Raw genomic sequence first — 19,780 nt, forward strand, 5'->3', positions numbered from 1 at the left:
GGGGACATCTGAAAGATTTTACCCATCAGATAATTGTCAGTGGTACTTCATTGACAATTTGAGCATATGTTTATGCTGTAATCAAAATAGAAAGTTTTATTCTTTTCTTTTTTTTATTATTTTTAATTACACTTTATTCACTTTGTATCCCCCTGTGGTTCCCTCCCTCCTCCCATCCCAATCCCTCCCTTACTGCACCCTCTGCACACATGCCCCTCCCCAAATCCACTGATAGGGGAGGGCTTCTTTTCCTTCCTTCTGATCCTAGTCAATTAGGTCTCATCAGGAGTGGCTGCATTGTCTTCTTCTGTGGTCTGGTAATGCTGCTTCCCCATCAGGGGGAGGTAATTAAAGACCAGGCCAATCAGTTCTTGTCAAAGACAGTTCCTGTTTCTATTATCATGGAACCCACTTGGATACTGGACTGCCATGGGCTACATATATGCAGGGGTCTTAGGTTATCTTCATGCATGGTCCTTGGTTGGAGTATCAGTCTCAGAAAAAAGACCCCTGTGCTCAGATTTTTTGGTTCTGTTGCCCTCCTTGTGGAGTTCCTATCCTCTCCAGATCTTACTGTTTCCCACTTCTTTCACAAGATTCCCTGCACTGTGCCCAAAGGTTGCCCATAAGTCTCAGCATCTGCATTGATAGTCTGCATGGCAGAGCCTTTCAGAGGCCCTCTGTGTCAGGCTCCTGACTTGTTCCCTCTTTTCTCCTTCTTCTAATGTTCATTCTCTTTGCCTTTCTGGATAGGAATTCAGCATTTTAGCAAGAGTCCTCTTGATTAGTTTCTTTAAGTGTACAGATTTTAGTAGGTTTATCCTATATTATATGTCTATATGAGTGAGTATATACCGTGTGTGTCTTTCTGCTTCTGGGATAGCTCACTCAGGATGATGTTTTCCAGATCCCACCATTTACCTGAAAATTTCATTATTTCCTTGTTTTTTATTGCTGAGTAAATAGTCCATTGTGTAGATATACCACAATTTGTGCATCAATTCCTCCACTGAGGAGCGTCTGGGCGGTTTCCAGCTTCTGGATGTTACAAATAATGCTGCTACAAACATGGTTGAGCAAATGTCCTTATTGTGTACTTGAGACTCTTTTGGGTATATGTCTAGGAGTGGTATAGCTGGATCTTGAGGAAGCGCTATTCCTAGTTGTCTGAGAAAGTGCCAGATTGCTTTCCAGAGTGGTTGTACAAGTTTACATTCCCACCAGCAGTGGAGGAGAGTTCCCCTTTCTCCACAACCTCTCCAGCATGTGTTGTCTCTTGAGTTTTTGATCTTAGCCATTCTGATGGGTCTAAGGTGACCTCATGAAACTGAGAAACTTCTAAAAGCAAAGGACACTGTCGTCAGAACAAAATGACAGCATACAGATTGGAAAAGGATCTTCACCAACTTTATATCTGACAGAGAACTAATATCCAGCGTATATAAAGAACTAAAGAAGTTAAACAGCAAAAAATCAAGTAATCCAATGAAAAAATGGAGTACATAGCTAAACAGAGAATTCTCTGTAGAGGAATATCGAATGGCAGAGAAATACTTAAAGAAGTGCTCAACCTCATTAGCCATCAGGGAAATGCAAATCAAAACGACCCTAAGATTTCACCTTATACTCATCAGAATGGCTAAGATTGAAAGCTTTATTCTTATTAGTAGTTTTGAAATAAAATTCAATTGATATTCAGGAGGTCCCATTTTTTGATTGTTGATCTTAGAGCCTGTGCTGTTGGTGTTCTGTCTAGGAAGTACAGAAGCAGACGCTGAGACTCACAGCCAAACTTTGGGCTGAGTGTGGGTAATCTTAAAGAAAAGCGGGGAGATTAAAAAGACCTGGGGGGAATAGTAGCTCCACAAGGAGACAGACAGGGCCGAAAAACCTAGGCCCACCCAGTGGGCTAGCAGAGACCAGTGCTCCAACCTTGTATGGAGAGGACCTAGACCCTCTGTACAGATGAAGCCCATAGGCTGCTCAGTTTCCAAGTGGGCTTCCTAGTAAGGGTAGCAGGGCCTGCCTCTTACATAAACGCAGTGGCTGGCTCTTTGATCATCTCTTCATGGGTAGTGCAGCCTTGTCAGAACACAGAGGAAGAATATGCAGCCATCCCTTATGAGACTTGATAGGCTGGGTCACATAGAAGGGGAGGTAGTCCTCCCTTATCGGTGGACTAGGGGAGAGGTTGCAGAGAGGATACAAAGTGAATATATTTTAATAAATAAATTAAAAAAGCAATTTATTATGTAAAATGCTGGTGGGTTTTGGAGACGATATATTTGATGAGTAAATATCATATTAAAATATCACTTAGCTGAAAGGGGAAAAGGAACATATTGTAGGTGATTCTAATACATTTATTGGTCAGAAGGAGCACAGAACTAAGAAGAATAATCAACAGAGCTCTTGAAACATATTTTTTTTCTGGAAGAATTATCCTATATGAAATTATAAAACATAGGGAAGACCAAGAGACCAAAGGATGATGAATTCATCTTAAACCAAATGTTGTTCAAACAAAAGTAATAAATAATGAAAGATAAAGAGAATATCTGATTTTTTACTATCAAGCAAATTTTAGAACCCTGAAAGGGGTTTATTCTATCTAAATAATTTCCATAAGAAAAATAATTTACATCCAGAGGAGTTTAATAATTTTTTTACAATTTATTTATGACAATTATATAGTGTCATTTCATAGGAGAGATGCCATTGAGAATAAGTATTGAAATGTTTAGATACAAAATATAATGTTACTAGTATCAATCAATGGGCTATAGAACAAATGAGAAAAAGGAGAGGAATGGAAAGAGTATTGAGTAGGAAGGAGGCGAGAAGAGAAAAGAAAATAAATTTAACATGTGTTAAGTTCACAATTAATTGTCTACTATCATAATGTTTGCATGATATTTTACATACCAAACTGCGAAAAATTTTAATGGATTATTTATAAGGAAACTGCAAATCAGCCTATCTCCTTTAGAACACATTCTATGTCCTCCCTGAACTTTGAGTTACTGTTATTGATATGAAAAACATAAGGTAATATAGAGTGTAACCCTTGCCTTCAAGAGGCTAATAATGTTTTGTAGAAAGAAGAAAGAATGCAGAATAATTATGGAATATTAATGGTCTAGGCTTTGAAACTGGATTATATGTACAGCTGAAGGAATAAAGGAAAGGTCAGTGTCAGCAAAAGTAATCAAAAGAAGTTTACAGTGAGGTAGATAGGAGTTATTCCGGGTCATGGGAGATAAGTAAGATTTAGATAAACAGAGAGGGTGAGAGAAAATCACGTTAGGATAATGTGAGGGATCGGGGCTTGCAGGTGACAAAGGGCAGTGGCTGGAGGATGTAAAGGCTGCTGCAGGTAACTGAAATCATCAGAGCACAGTCAATAGAGGAGCGCAAAGCCCCTCAGCAGAGAGACAGAGTAAACTGTGGCAGAGACAGTGACTGCTTGCAACATTCGGAGCAGCAAGTCGACCAGATGGGAGGGCAGGAGCCAGGGATCGGGTGGATCTTTGTAAAAATAGGCGTCAAACTACCCATTAAATTGAGAAGCAGAGCCCAGGATGGTGACAGGTTTTGAAAAGAATGGGCGGAAAGAAACATAAGCCACAATTTGGTTTTTCAAAGCCACACATGCACTAACAAAAAAAAAAAAAAAAAACAAAAAAAAACCACTTCAAATATGAAAGATGGGAATGTGGATTCAAACAGCGAGTCCTTTAATTGTTTGCCATAAGTGTCTTTGAATTTTTGATCTTTAAATCTTTTATTTTGTCAAATTATTGTCTCTAACATTTGAATATTTAATTTGTCCAATGTGTTCATATCAATTAAAGCAAACTTTAGGTAATTAAAAAATTAAAGATAACTCCAAGATAAAGTAAAGCTTTATAGACTTTGGTCATATTTTCAATGGTAAGATTTACTCTTACATTTCTTCTTATGAATATTATTCTTTTACAAAATTCTACTGTTCTTACAATTTAGATTGAACTCATTTCTTTGAAACCATTTACTAATTAAGGGTTTTATTTCTCATATATTTGACTTAAAATTAGGTTCTGGGGCAGGAGAATGGCTCCCCTATGGTATAATAATTACAGAGGGTCAGTGTTACATTCCCTCTTGGACTTTAGTTTTGTGCAGGGTGATAAGTATGGATCTATTTGCATTTTTCAACATTTAGACATCCAATTAGACCAGTACCATTTGTTGCAGATGCTATCTTTTTTTTCCATTGTATGGTTTTGGCATCTTTGTCAAAAATCAGGTGTCTATAAGTTTGTGGGTTTATTTCTGGGTCTTCTGTTCCATTCCACTGATCCACCATTTTGTTTCTATGCCAGTACCAGGCAGTTTTTATTAATTTTGCTCTATAGTACAGCTTAAGATCAGGGATGGAGATACCTCCAGAAAATCTTATATTGTAGTGGGTTGTTTTAGCAATTCTGGGTTTCTTGTTATTCCATACGAAGTTGAGAACTTTTCTTTACAGGTCTGTAAAGAATTGTGTTGGTAATTTGATGGGAATTGCATTGAATTTGTAGATTGCTTTTGGTAAGATGGCCATTTTTACTATGTTAATCCTGCCAAGCCATGAGCATGGGAGATCTTTCCATCTTCTCATATCTTCTAATTCTTTTTTCAGAGCCTGGAAATTTTTTTCATACAAGTCTTTGACTTGCTTCGTTAGGGTTACAACAAGGTGCTTTATGTCATTTGTGGCTATTGTGAAGGGTGTTGTTTTCCTAATTTTTTTCTCAGCCCTTTTGTCTTTTATATATAGGAGAGCTATTGATTACGTTGAGTTAATTTTGTGTCCAGCCACTTTGCTGAAGGTATTTATCAGCTGTAGGAATTCCCTGGCAGAATTTTTGTGGTCACTCAGGTATACTATCATATCATCTGCAAATAGTGATAATTTGACTTCTTCCTTTCCAATTTGTATAACCTTGATCTCCTTCAACTGTCTTATTTCTCTAGCAAAGACTTCCAGAACTATGTTGAAGAGATATGGAAAGAGTGGGCAGCCTTACCTTGTCACTCATTTCAGTGGGATTTCTTTAAGTTTCTCTCAGTTTAGTTTGATGTTGGCTATAGGCTTGTTGTATATTGCCTTTACTATGTTTAGATATGTGCCTTGTATCCCTGATATCTCCAAGACTTTAAACATGAATGGATGTTGGATTTTGTTAAATGCTTTTTCAGCATCTAGGGAGATTATCATGTGTTTTTTTTTTCTTTCACTTTGTTAATATGGTGGATCACATTGATGGATTTCCATATATTGAACCACCCCTACATACCTGGGATGAAGCCTACTTGGTCATAGTGGATAATATCTTTGATGTGTTCTTGTATTCGGTTTGCAAGTATTTTGTGAGTATTTTTGCCTCAATGTTCATAAGGGAGATTGGCCTGAAATTCTCTTTCTTTGTTGGGTTTTTGTGAGATTTAGGTATATATCTATATAATGTAATTTGTCAATAAAGAGGAGTTCTATCAAGAATCTATATTTTTATACAATAGATAGGAATGAGTGAATAAATTAATAAGTGAAAAAATGCAAAAAAAATATGTAAAATGGAGCATTAGATCATGGCATATAAGACAAACACATTCCTCCAGCTTTAATTATTTTAATGTTTGAAAGCTTTTTTCATTATGGAAAACAAAGCGAATTGCTATTATTAAACTATTTCTGTTTGGTAGCTTGAAAGAGATTATGTATGCAAATATTAGACAGATTTAAAAAATATTCCTTGTTAATTCCATGCTTTGAAAAACAAGTTGATTGCATTATATAAATATTTTGGTATTATTTGAAAGAAAATAGCTGGTGAGGGAGATGGTGTAATCTTCCTCACGAAGTCTTCATTACATTCCAAGCATGTGAAAGTGCTACTACTGTGAAGGAGCAGCTGAAGGTTCTTTGCTTAGTCTCTTTCCACAGGGGCAGCTTCCTTAGTGTGGACAGCTCCGAGATCCAGGCCAAGCTTCCAAATCTAAAGCTTGTAACTATAACCTGCGAGAGAAGAATTAGGACTGTGAGCATTCAGGCCAGAGAGGCCTTGTTTTAAATAGTCAGTAGACAGGGTTTAGAATGCCAAACTTAGTCCTAAATCCAGATCTTGAACCCTGGGGTTTAGGAAATTCTTTTTAATTTACACAATCTAGGCTTATAATCTTTGTAGTATCATACCTGCCTTCTCCGCTTTCTAACATTTTATCAACTTCAGTTTCAGCTTGTCTGTATTCTCTTATCCTCATGTCACTTATTCTTAGCTTCCAAACTTAGTTATTCTGGAGCTCTTCGGCTGCTTCTGTTTCTTTCTTGCTTTTTTTTTTTTTAATTTTATTTTTAGATGTAAATACATGTCAGAGTCAGCCCCTGCTCCTCTTACTAAGACACTCACATGGAGACTGAGCTGCTTATGGCATACATCTGAGCAGGGGGTCCAGGTCCTCTCCATGCATGGTTCTTGGTTGTTGCATCTGTCTCTGCAGGATCCCTGGGCCAAGATTTTGGTTCTGTTCATCTCCTTTTGGAGCTCCTTCCCCTCTTGGTCTTTCTATCTCCTCCTTCTTCCATAAGATTCCTTGTGTTTGGCTCTATGATCACCTCCCTCCTGAGGGGAGAGCAGACTTGCTAGCCACAAAGTAAGAGAATACAGCCTCTCCTGATGAGACATGATAAGCTAGGGTTAGATAGAAGGGAGGAGGTCCTCCCCTATCAGTGGACTATGGGAGGGACAAAGGGGAAGAAGAGGTAGGTAGGATGGGACTGAGAGGAGATGAGGGAGGAGGATACAGCAGGGATACAAAGTGAATACATTGTAATAAATAATAAATCAATATAAAGATGTAAGTACATTATTTTCCACATTGTATTTCCTCCTTCAATACCTTCTTTGTTATCTTCAATTTTACTCTCTTAGAAATGACTTGAAAATTATACCCACGATACTATATTATGACTGCATAAACATGGAACAAACAATAACAATACCCATGGACATGCCATCATGTTGCTGGGAAATCACATGTTGTCCATCAGTAGAGAAAGAGCAACAGATACCTAAAGATCTCAGACAGAGAGAAAATTAGTTATCTCCAGAGTTGAGCTGCGCTCATTTCTTCAGGTATAAGAAATATTATCCCTAGGCAGTTCCCTCTGGAATTCTTCAGTCATTTTCTTTCTGCTGCCACCTCTGCTGAAATTGGAAGCACTAAATATTTGTCTGCCTTTTGTTATTGGTGTCAAATGTAATCAAGAACAAATGGATATTCAAAAGAAGCCCTTATTAAATCTCAGCAGGTAAGAGCTCCATGTTCTCTTCCAGAGGACCTGGGTTCAATTCCTAGCATCTGCATGGTGCCTCACAGGCATCTGTCACTCCAGTTCTGGGCTTTCTGATGCCCTCTTCTGGCTTCTGTGGGCATGGATACATGCAGGCAAAACACAAAAATATAAATTAAAAATTGCAGTTAAAAAGGATAAAAAAATTCCTAATGATCTATATGTTTATTGCGGCTAACAACAGTTTATTTTATATTTTATAAACAACTAAAATTGAGAACCTCAAAATTTCTCAACAATATATATAGTTATTTGAGAAAATAAAAATTATCATTTCTCTAACTTGACCATCCCTCATTATGTACATGTATTGAATGCTCAAACTGTATTCTATATATATTGAATTAGTATAAGGTCATAAAACATTTATTGAAGGCTATTAAAAGAAAGCAAATAATAAAAATTCACATTGTGCAATATTGTTGCATGGAACGCAGAGTATTTAAACTTTTCAGAGGTACTTGATTCTGCCAGTGAATCAAAACACTATGAGCATTTAAAAATTAAATTAAAATTAGAAATAACAACCCCATCCTAGAACTATTTGAAGAACTGTTATGCTGTGCCAATGACATGCACAACTTAAAGTTGTATGTTAGTATAGGTGTATAGCTGCATGTGAGTATTCTATTCTAATCACTTTTGAAAAGATTGGCAAGGTAAATGTACATGATTGATTGGCCTGCTCTTTGATCACCTCCCCTTGAGGGGGGAGCAGCCTTACCAGGCCACAGAAGATGACAATGCAGCCACTCCTGATGAGATCTGATAGACTAAGATCAGAAGGAAGGAGAGGAGAATCTCCCCTATCAGTGGACTTGGGGAGGGGCATTCGCAAAGAAGAGGGAGGGAGGGTGGGACTGAGAGGGGAGGAGGAAGGGGCTTATGGGTGGATACAAAGTGAATAAAGTGTACTTAATAAAATAACATTAAATTAAAAAAGATTATAAAGACATCGTAACTATACATACATTTTATATTGTAAAGCAGCTTTCTATGAGTTGGAATTTTCACCCAGAAGGGAAGAGGAGGCTCATGAGAGTCTGTGGATATGAAGTCATGTGTTTGGGAAAATTAGAACTTGCGTTGGTCAAGATTATCCTCTTCTCAACACTATAGAGGCAGAAACCACCTTATGTGAGTGGAGACTATGCCTAGCTGAGATGCCAAGGTATCTTTTTGCAGCTGCATTCAGCATGTACAGAGAACTTCCAGGTTATAGTGACAGTGAGTTGTCACCTGTGCTGCAGTAGCGTTTTTAGTGATGTGGTTTGCTTTTGACTCACCTCGGAATCTGTTCGTAATCTGCAATTACCTCAACCAGAGCCTTAAATGAGAGAAATGAATTATGTCACACTTCAGATAACTGTACACTTGAAATTGGTGCTAGATCATTCTGAAAGGTTCAAAGAAGAATGTATCTGTATTTCTTACATAAAATCCAGTAGTTTCTAGAACTTCTAGTTGTTTCATAATTTGAGATTGAGATCTCCTCAATTTCTCACCTTATCTTCACGTAACATTTTTATCTGTTCTTTTTTTCTCTCTTTTAAAGAAATTGCTCCTTTGAATGAGGCCCTTGCTATCATTCATATGACCATATACTAATGTCTTAACTTTGTAAACTAAGTCAGTTTCCAAATAACTCATATTCTGAAGTGGTGGATGGACTTCAGTGAAACTATTATGCCATCCAGTTCTTGTATGCTTCAATACACTAATTTGTAGAAACAGAAATTATATATTTTTAAAATAGAGCATTATATCAAGCAAAGTTTAATGCTTATTCCTGCTCTTGCACTAATTTTATATATGTCTGTTTTTGGTTGTCGTCAATTGTGTCTTGAATCTTTTTATTACCAGAAACTTATAAATAATCATGTATTTGTAAATACCATACAACTTTTTTCCTTAAATTTGAGAAAAAAAATAGGGGTACATGGAAAAAGTTGGATACAGGAAGGAAATGGAAGAAATAATGATATACTTGTATTTAATAACAAGTTATTAAAGAATAACAAAAGTACATATGTGTATATTTTATAACACACCTTTCTATTTTTTCTGCTCATATTTTTTTCTGTTTTGATTAAATATATTTAAAACTTACATTTGACAATATAGGAAGTCCTGTATAAGTTGATTTACTTTAAGTAATGTTATCAATAACTATAAAATGATTAGCATAATTAAATTTTAAACTATGTTATACATAATATGTTAAAAATTAGTGTGGTAATGCTGAATTTAAAAGCATTTGTTTCTTATGTTATCACATAATTAGCATTGCGTATAGCTCTCACAGTTTTAATTTTTTTTTCAAATTAATATAAGAGTGCCCTTTCGCCTTCCTTGCTTGCATGTGTGCATGGCAAAGTTTATTATTTTGGTTTATGATGTTTGTAAGCTCTAGAGATACCAATACTAATTCATCTCTGTTACATTCTTGGATAATCTGCTTTGAGGCTTTGTGTGTTGCTGACATACAAGGTTCAGATTGTACTTTTCCTTAGTCAAGCCTAATGTTGCTATCACTAAAGCTTGTTATCGTTTATCCTGCTCATTCAGCTGCAAGGTTCAATCCCTGTCCATCAAGCTCTCTAATGCCGGGTGTTTGCAATGTTTTGTTTTTGTTTATTGGCATAAGCTCCTTTTCACCCCTTTGGGAAGATCATAGCATAGCTCTTAGTTTTATGGAATGAATCATTTAATTTCTTCTTTCGTTTGAAAAATATAATACAACTTAGAAATCATTACAGCTAAGGAAAATAAGAAATGTGATGGTGTCTTTCAAAGGTGCTAGCAATTTAAAAATTTAGAAATTGTTAGAGAAAGCTATGAGAAAAAAAAATCTTTGGCAGTATGGAGGTATAATAATATATTAAGTAACCCAAAGTTGTCAGCCTTAAAAGGTGCTCATAAATAAATATATTCCTCAGTTTTAAACAAAGAATATCTAGGAAATCTTATAATCCCAATAATATGAAGATGAGTCAGCAAAGGTACAGGAAAAAGGACTGTAGGTTTTCAGATGTGTGCAATAACAAAAATGGTTAAGTATGGAGGAATATTCAATTTTAAAAATAAAAATGCATTCTTCACCATGTATGGTTATAATCTGTACACTGGCATTGTGTGTATATATATAGTTTTTATCATACACACACACACACACATACACACACATTTATGTCAATTGTCAGCTTGCAATGTTTTAGTCATTGAAACTTTAGCACAGTCCACCACTATGGTGACAGTACTTTCAACTCACTGTTACTTTCATTTGTACTAAGGCATAACACATGACATCATACACAATAAATGATACTTGCTAATGATAATAAATGCAATTCTACTATTTTATGCATTTTCTAAGCTATGTTGATTATAGTATAGTCTTAGTTATAAAGTCTATGTTGGTAGCACCTTCACATTTCTCTTTACCCTAATTCATGACTAACTCACTTTCCCTCATACTCAATTGATTTGGCCTAGCAGTTCTTCCTGGATGCACCAAAGGGCAGGAACAAGAATGAGAAAGGAAAGAGTCAAAAGCTACAATCAGGAGGGATACGAGGAATGATGAACCAATCCATCAAGTCCATTAGGAGCATGGCTCCTCAATCAAGGAAGTTAAAACAAGTCAGTGAAGCTGATCAGACAACAGAACTATAGAGAATGTGGAGTACTCCTGTTTCCTCTTGTTCACAGTTCATGCTAATAAAATAAACAAAACATTCCAAATCACAGCATTTGAAACATTGGACCATAGCTTTATAGGGAAATTGCCAAGCCCCGTTTCTTGACCTCCAGTCCCCAGAGCCCTGGTACCTGTCAGTTGCTAGCCTTTCCACACATTACTCTGGCAGGGAACAAAAACCCAGCACTCCTCATTCCATCCACAGGATGCTGTGAGGCGTTTTGGCCCTACCTAGTGCCTGACCCTCAATGCCATCTTTTGGATTTCTTTTACATAGCTCCTGGAAGGCTAGGCTTCTGATATGCAGACATACCATAAAGTCTAAGTGTATCGTGTTTTATGGGCTATACCATCGGGGTTTGATTAAGTACACTCTATGATGTTCATACAAGGATGAAATCTTTTGATGACAGTTTCCACCCAACATAATCCTCTTTCACTGATTTATTACTGTATATGTAATTTAAGAAGCTATAAAACACAGTGCAAGGTATAAAAAATATGTTACAAATGTATCAGTCCGTATCATTTTTGTCACACATTATTCCATGTAGTTAAAAGTCTTACTGATGCAGACGTTGCTACTCTCTTGTAATGGCCTTATCGTAAGCATCTACCTTTAAACAGCCTCGAAACCCTTAATAAGGAGATGCTAAGGGAAAAACCTGCTTTTTCCTTTCCTCATGGACCAGACAAACACATTTTCATTTTCCTAGTCTACAAAACCTTTAAACCTGTAGCTGTGGACCAGTTAGAAGTGCATCCTAGATCCCCCGAGACCGTCTTTCGTGTGAATAAACTTCAGTATAGGTAGTCCTTATACATACTTACAGAGAAAGACATCATTTTCATATCTGATGCTAGAAAACTTTTTTAAAAAAATCTGGCTGTGGCAAATTTAAACACCCTTAAATTGTTCAAACACCATTAAGGTTTTAAGTTGTAAGACCAGTGTCTATCTCATTACATAAGTTCAAAGTGTAATAGTTTGATAATATAATAGAATCTCAAGTGTTCCTTCTTGAGACTGTAGATAGAACTCACTTTTTTTTTTTTTACCTTTGTCAGACCTCTAAGGGGTCCCTGTGTCCCTTGACTTCCAAAGTTTCTGGAGCTCCATATCTTACAGGGACACATTAGAACATTTTCTTTACAGAAGTTTTCTACATTCATGTTGCTTTCCTCTGTGCAGCTGTCTTACATCTTTCTTATAATGACCCCTGTGAGTACACTGGGAGAAAGATAATCCAGGATCGTCTCAATCTACTTACTGTGCCTGGAGATTTTGGTGGGGTACATTAGGATAGAGGATAATTATTTAGCCTACCACACGCCATATGGCAAATATTTTTGGTACAAACGTTTTATTCAGAATAGATTCTTTTCTCATACAATATATCCTGATTAAAGTTTCCCTCTCCCTACTCCTCCCAGTTCCTCCCTATCTCTCTTCCCCTCCAGATTCATTCCCTTTCCATTTCTCATTAGAAAAGAACAGGCTTCTAAGAAACAACAACCAGACATGACAAAATAAAATATAAAAAGATGAAGCAAATAATTTCATATAAGAGCTGGACATGGGGATCCAGCAAGAGTAAATGAGTCTCAGGGGCAGACTCCAGAGCCAGAGTAATATCACCCAGGCCATTATTGATTGTTTGATTGTGTTCTTACTCTGATGTCTAGGCCTCTGGGTTTGAGATAATTAAATATCTAGGTGCTGATTTCTGGATTCAGCCCTGTTGAGTGGGTGTTTTGTTCCTTGGTGCCTGTTTCCTCTCTGGAATTTCTGCATGTGTGATGGGCTGTGTGCCTGTCTTCCAGGTCTGTTCAGCTGGAATGTTCACAGGGAATGCCTGCTGGTGTTGGATGCACCAACTCATCACATTTAGTTGGGATGTGTTGGGATAAGGAAAGTTGATGGAGAGAGTCCTTGTGATCCCTTGTGGATGGGGGTCAGAATTGAAAGGGAGGCCATGGCAGGCTTCGAGCTACAGAGCTGGGGATGAAACTGGGGAGATTAGAATTCAGGAAGAGTAGGGGAGGTGTGGGTCAGCCTTCAGCAGACCTGCTGCCCTGGGAGGAGCAGACTTTGGGTTAACAAATTTGCTTCCTGGGGTTGGTGTCTGGGACAAAGCAACAAGTGGGATGGTTTATGAGATGTGCAGGAGATTGGGCAGGGCCCCTGTTGGGGACCAGACTGGCAGATTGTGTCTGGAACAAAGAGAGAGAGGGAGGGGAATGAGAGGGAGAGAGGCAGCTTACCTGGTTTATTTGCAGGCATGGCCTGGGTTTAGCAAGAGGTGCCTGCTGGGAGTAGGGCTTTGAATACAGCCAGGATTCAGGACTCAGGACTCAGGGGAGGGAGGTTGGGAGGAGATGGTCTAGGTGAGCCAAAAAAATGTGAGGAAGTATAACCTTTTAAAAGGCAAAATGAGGGCATTATTAGGGTAACTTTTAGTCTAAGATAGAAAATTAATGACTTGTTCAGTTCTTGGCGTAGTCCTTGTCAGATGTTTAGGCTGCTTTGGCTCATCAAGAGAAAGAATTTTCCAACAGAAGCACAAGTGGCCTGAGGTTGGTTTCCGGTACCAAGAAACAGCAATACCTGTGTTTCTGTAATTCTGTGATATTCTGCAGAGATAGAAGTTTATAGTAATATACATGTATTTTCTAAACCAGAAACAAATGGAGGCAAACATCTGTGGCTACAAAAAAATTAATGGCAAAGGATGCCTTACCTAGTAATATATTTCCATTGATAATGTCTGGAAGTGATTTTAAATGAATGAGTTGCTCACGTTTTTGTCCATTTGACAAAATCCTCCAATCAGTTCTTTCTGTAGGTTTAGAGTATTCTCAAAGTCAGAAAAACAGAATACTGATTTTCAATTACAAGAAAAATAAAGACTTAAAATAACTTCATGTTTATGAAATATATATTCTAACTCTTCTGGAGTAAAATATAAGAAACTTTTCAGAATAAAATATTTAAAATGTGATACATATATATATATATATATATATATATATATCTCACTTATGACTCAATTTGTTTTCATTAAAAGACAAAAATCTAAATTTTGGCACTATATATTTTTTCAACAACTTGTGGCTAGTGCAACGAGCACTCACATTTTGCAAGTTTTAGCAAAGCAAGCAAACAGTTTTCACAACATATCCTCTTCTAATATCATAATTAGGAGAAACATTTCATGCAGTGTGCTTGTCAACAGCTAGGTTTCAATGCAAGTGTGCTAATATTAGCAGGAACAAGGCAGAGAAATGTACTCCATAAATTAGCAGAATAAGAGAAAGAGAACTCATATCTAGACTAGAACCTAAAATATGACCACTCCCAGCTTAGTGCCATATGATTTCTTAGTTTTTGTAGTAAAAATAAATTTAATATAGTGCAGTATTTTCAATTTAAAATGAAAACACAGATCTGTATAGAGTCAGCCAAAATTTGGTGCAAGTTTATAAAAATATAATATTTCATTTTTCCCAACATGTACATAAACACATACCTAAAAGAAAACAAGTGCCAGCACTTGGGAGGCAGAGGCAAGCAGATCTCTGATTTGAAGGCCAGCCTGGTCGAAAAGAATGAATCACAGGAATACATAGAAAAATGCATGTCTTTAAAAAATACATAAGTAAAAACAAAATAAAAAGAAAAACAACTAAACTATATTGTCACTAGTAATATTAGTAATATTGTCATTAGTAATATATATATGTATATATATATATTAGTAATATATATAATATATATATTACTAAACTATATTGTCACTAGTATATTTTATACAAATTAAAATGTTTATTTTTCTATTTCAGGATATCTCCTTATGTCATATTTTTTAATGAATTAAACTTTATTCATATTTAAATAACATCATGCCTTATAAAATGCCACTGAATTTCAGTATAGAAATTCATCATTACAACAACCATTAAATATCCCAAAACTGGCACATAGAGATACCTCCATTTTACTAGAAGTAGAAAATTATTTTGCAAAACTAGCACAGGAGTTGATATATCCTATCATAAACAAAATCTAGAAAAGATCAAAAATATTTCCCAGGCTGAGTCAAAAATTACTAAAGAAAAAGTGATTGCTGAATAGATAGTCAAGGTAATACTTGACTACATAGCAAGTTCAAGGCCCTATCTCAAACAAAAAGCAACAGCAAATCATGAGACAAATATTTCTTTGTTTTTGTCTGTCTCATCTTTGAAAATATTATAGTGGCTACTTTATTAAAGTTTTATTCTGTTAAGGCAAATATGATATAATAAAATATAATATAGTATTAACATAAATCTAATATAATAAAATACAATATAATGAAATTAATATAGTATCATAGAATGATAAGATAAAAGAAAAACTAGCATATTTGATTTGGACAAAACAGAAATAGAAGAAAAAAACTCAAGAGATGATATAAGAATCAGAGATTCACTTGCTCTTATGTTCAGGAATCCCAGAAAAACAGTGAACTTGATGTCATAATATATGCCCAAAGGACCTGGTACTGACCTGAACAAGCCTTGGTGCATGTTGACTAAGTGTCTATGAGTTCATATGGGCTTTGATAATGTTGATTTATAGAGAATTGTTTTTTTTTCATATACTCTATCCCCTCTGGCTTACACTCTTTCTGCCTCGTCTTTTGTAGGGTTTCCTGAGCCCTGAGGGGAGAGATTTGGAGATATCCCATTTAGGGCTTCATATTTCAAGATCACTCATATGTCTGGTTGTGTGATTTTGTTGTTGTTGTTCTCATATGCTTCAGGAAGATGCTTCTCTAATAATGGATGAACTAGGTACACTATCCCAACGATGAGTATAGCAGAAAGGCATTAGGAGTCATTTTATTGCTCTGTTTCTTGACAATATAATTTGATTTTAATGTTGGTCTCTGGGCTTTTTAGTCACGGGTTCTTGGTAGCCCAAGCGGTGTCAAGTATGGGTCCCAGCTTATGGTTACTTAAATCCATCACCATTGCCCTAGCATATCTTGCAGGCAGAACAGCATTGTTGATCAAAGTGTTTGTAGCTGGGTTGGTGTTTTCTTTTTCCCTTTAGTAGCTTATAGACTACTTTCCTCTAACAAAGATGCTGAAACATAGGGTTGAAGCCTCTATGTAGTCACCATACCAACTTTCCATGTTCAATGAGTAGTGTGTGTGTGTGTGTGTGTGCTGTATCTGGTAATGAAGTTTTTTGCTATCAGTTTGTGGAGAGCAACCAATAGTCTTGACAACAGCCTAGGTTGCTTGAGGATTCCCATGGGCCCTCTTTGGCCAACCACTCAATTACATGTAATCCATTCCTGGTACTGGAAGCTTAGTTTGATGACAAAGATGTCTGAGAGAGAGAGAGAGAGAGAGAGAGAGAGAGAGAGAGAGAGAGAGAGAGACTCTTGTCCAAGTATAGCCTTCTGAAAACCTCAATGCCCACATTCAGAAACAGAATTCTTCCAAACTGGCCACACCTCCTAATCATTCTAATCTTTTCAAAGAGTTCTACTCACAGCTGACTAAGCATTCAAATATATGCACCCCTAGGGCCAGATTCTTTTTGTTTGTTTTTTTGTGTGTTTGTTTTTAATTTTTTATTTAACTTTTATTAATTACACTTTATTCATTTTGTATCCCCCCATAAGCCCCTCCCTCCTCCCCTCCTGGTCCCACCCTCCCCCCCTTTCTGCATGCTTGCCCCTCCTCAAGTCCACTGATAGGGGAGGTCCTCCTCTCTTTCTTTCTGATCTTAGTCTATCAGTTCTCATCAGAAGTGGCTGCATTGTCAGGGTTCTAGGTTATCTCCATGAATAGTCCTTGGTTGGAGTATGAGTCTCTGGGAAGTTCCCTGTGTTCAAATTTTCTTGTTCTATTGCTCTCCCTGTGGAGTTCCTGTCCTCTCCAGCTCTTACTATTTCCCACTTCTTACTCAAACCAACCACATTTAATTTCTTGGCTCCCATAGGCTTGCAACCATATTATAATGCAAAAAAAAAAAAATGCATTCAGTCCAAAAACTTCCCCAGCCTATCAAAGTCTCAACATTGTTTAAAATTACAAAGCTCAAAGTCTCTTCTGAGATTCACGCAATCTCTTTAGTGTAACCCTCTGTAAAATAGAGATCAAAAATAGATCACATACTCCCAATATACAGTGGTATAGAATAAACATTATAGTTTCAAAGGGGAGGAAAGGGTGAATAGCAATTTTAATCTCACAAGTAACTGTTACAAAACAGCAGGCTGCTCCTACACTCCTGTAACAAGTATTATTTTTTTTTCTCATACACTTTCACTTGAACGTGTTAGGGAAGAAACACCAGTTTGCATTAATCCTGCATTTATGATTTTAGATAATGGGTTTCTAGATATGGATCACATTCAGAAAGTGACTACAAAATTCTTCACTCTGAGCTGAATGAAATGAAGACAAAACATTTGTTGATGTATTTTAGGGTAAATATTTCAGGGTGTGGTAAATTTGACTGCTTTAATCATGGACTTCCAACAAATTACAACATCTTCTTTCTCTTTGATGTCTTATCCATGTTGTATAAGTGTACTATTAAACAACATTAAATTTGATGTGACCATTTAATATGTTTATTTCCTTAAATATGAGAAAATATAGATTATAGAAGACTAGTTATAATAACTGAAAATTTTAAGGTAAAATGATTTTTTTTCTCACACAATAGAAAAGGTGTTTCACAGAATTTATTCCTTTAGCTGCACTTCGCAATGGAAAGATACACAGAGTAGCAGGTGAGGCAATCATAAAAATATCTCGTAAAATCTTTCAGGGGTTGTTTGTGGAAGACTCCAGTCCTGTTTCTTTTCTTCTCCTACTTCAGATGTCTATCCTGTTGGACCTTCTACTGAGGATTAAGCCTCTTCCCTAGGTTCTTCCTTGTTGTTTAGCTTCTTTAGGACTATAGATTTTAGTATGTTTATCCTATATGTCTAATATCCACTTATAAGTGAGTATACCATATTGTCTTTCTGCTTCTGAGTTACCTCACTCAGAATAATCTTTTCTAGTTCCATCAACTTGCCTGGAAATTTCATGATTTTCTTGTTTTTATTTGCTTAGCATTCCACTGTATAAATATAACACAATTTCTTTATCCATTCCTCCATTGAGGATTCTGGCTATTACAAATAAAGCTGCTATGAACATGGTTGACCAAATGTCCATATTGAATGGTGGGGCAACTTTTGGGTATATGCCTAGGTGTGCTATAGCTGGGTCTTACCGTAGTACTGGTGCAGCCTTGTCAGACCACCTAGGAAGATTATGCAGCCAGCTTTGATGAGTCCTGATAAACTAGGGTCACATAGAAGGGGAAGAGGTCCTCCCCTATCAGGAGACTAGTGAAAGGGCTTAGAGGGAGAAGAAGAAGGGTGGGTGAGACTGGGAGGAGATGGTGGAGGGGGCTGCAGAGGGGATACACAGTAAATAGATTGTAATAAATTAATATATAAATTTAATTAAATTAAAAACTATGGTAAGAAATGTTCATATCATCAAAGATTTGGAACAATTTTTTTTATTCACAGAAGCACAGACTGATACAGTCATCTAAGATGTTTTAAAAAAAATACAAGAACTGTTACACAACTAAGTTTTTGCCAGTGAAATGGTCCATTGTTTATAGAACTTGTCTTTTCCTCATAGCCTGAGCTTGGCCCTTGGAACATTTATGATGGAAAGAGAAAGTCTACTCTTGTAAGCTGTTCTTTGTCTACAACAGTCATTCTGTGGCATATGGACTCATACATGCGCAAAGCCACATGTACACACCCACACCACTTAATAGGAAACCCGCTTGGAAACTGAGAAGCCTATGAGCCTCGTCTGAACAGGTGGTCTATATCCTCTCCATGCATGGTCCTTGGTTGGAGTATTGGTCTCTCTGCAGGCCCTTCTCAGCCAAGTTTTGTGTGTGTGTGTGTGTGTGTGTGTGGCTCTGTTGGTCTACTTGTGGAGTTCCTGTCTCCTTCAGGTCTTTCGATCTCCCTCTTCTTCCATAAGGTTTCTGGCCCTCTAAACAAAGTTTGGCTATGGTACTCAGCATCTTCTTCAATACCCTGGTATGTAGAGTCTTCCAGAAATACTCCTGTCTGGTTCCTTGTCTTCTACTTTTGAAGTCTATCCTGTTTGCCCTGCTGAGTGAAGTTTCGGTCTCTTCCCTAGCAGAGAACCTTTTGGAGGATGAAAAACAGTATCATGCTAGAGTCAACACATAGACACCAATGAAACCAATTATGTCCATCTTTATGGCAACATAGCATCTCACAGGCAAGTAAAAATTATTTCTGACATTATTATCGGTTGTGTACATTTGTAAAATAGCCATATTGTTTTCCTAACCTTTATATATTTTAATGCCTTTCTTAAAGAATCTACTAATTATTTTCAAACTACTATTTCTACATAAATTTCTTAGTTACTCAATCCTTCTTTTAAATAATTAAAGAAACAATTTTGTTAAAAATATTTCGCCAATGACATTTTTAGCTTGTAATAAAAGTTTTATTATAAAATCGGCTGAATTTAGAAGCCAATGACACATCGTTTATTTTTAAAGCAGAACTGTACTTTGATGCTTCTCCACATTGTCTTCTCTAGTGAGCAGCTTTAGGGAGATTCAATGGCCTATGGAG

The sequence above is a fragment of the Psammomys obesus genome, unplaced genomic scaffold (assembly GCF_907164565.1).
Source record: "Psammomys obesus unplaced genomic scaffold, mPsaObe1.curated_primary_1811, whole genome shotgun sequence".
NCBI classification, from domain to species: Eukaryota; Metazoa; Chordata; class Mammalia; order Rodentia; family Muridae; genus Psammomys; species Psammomys obesus.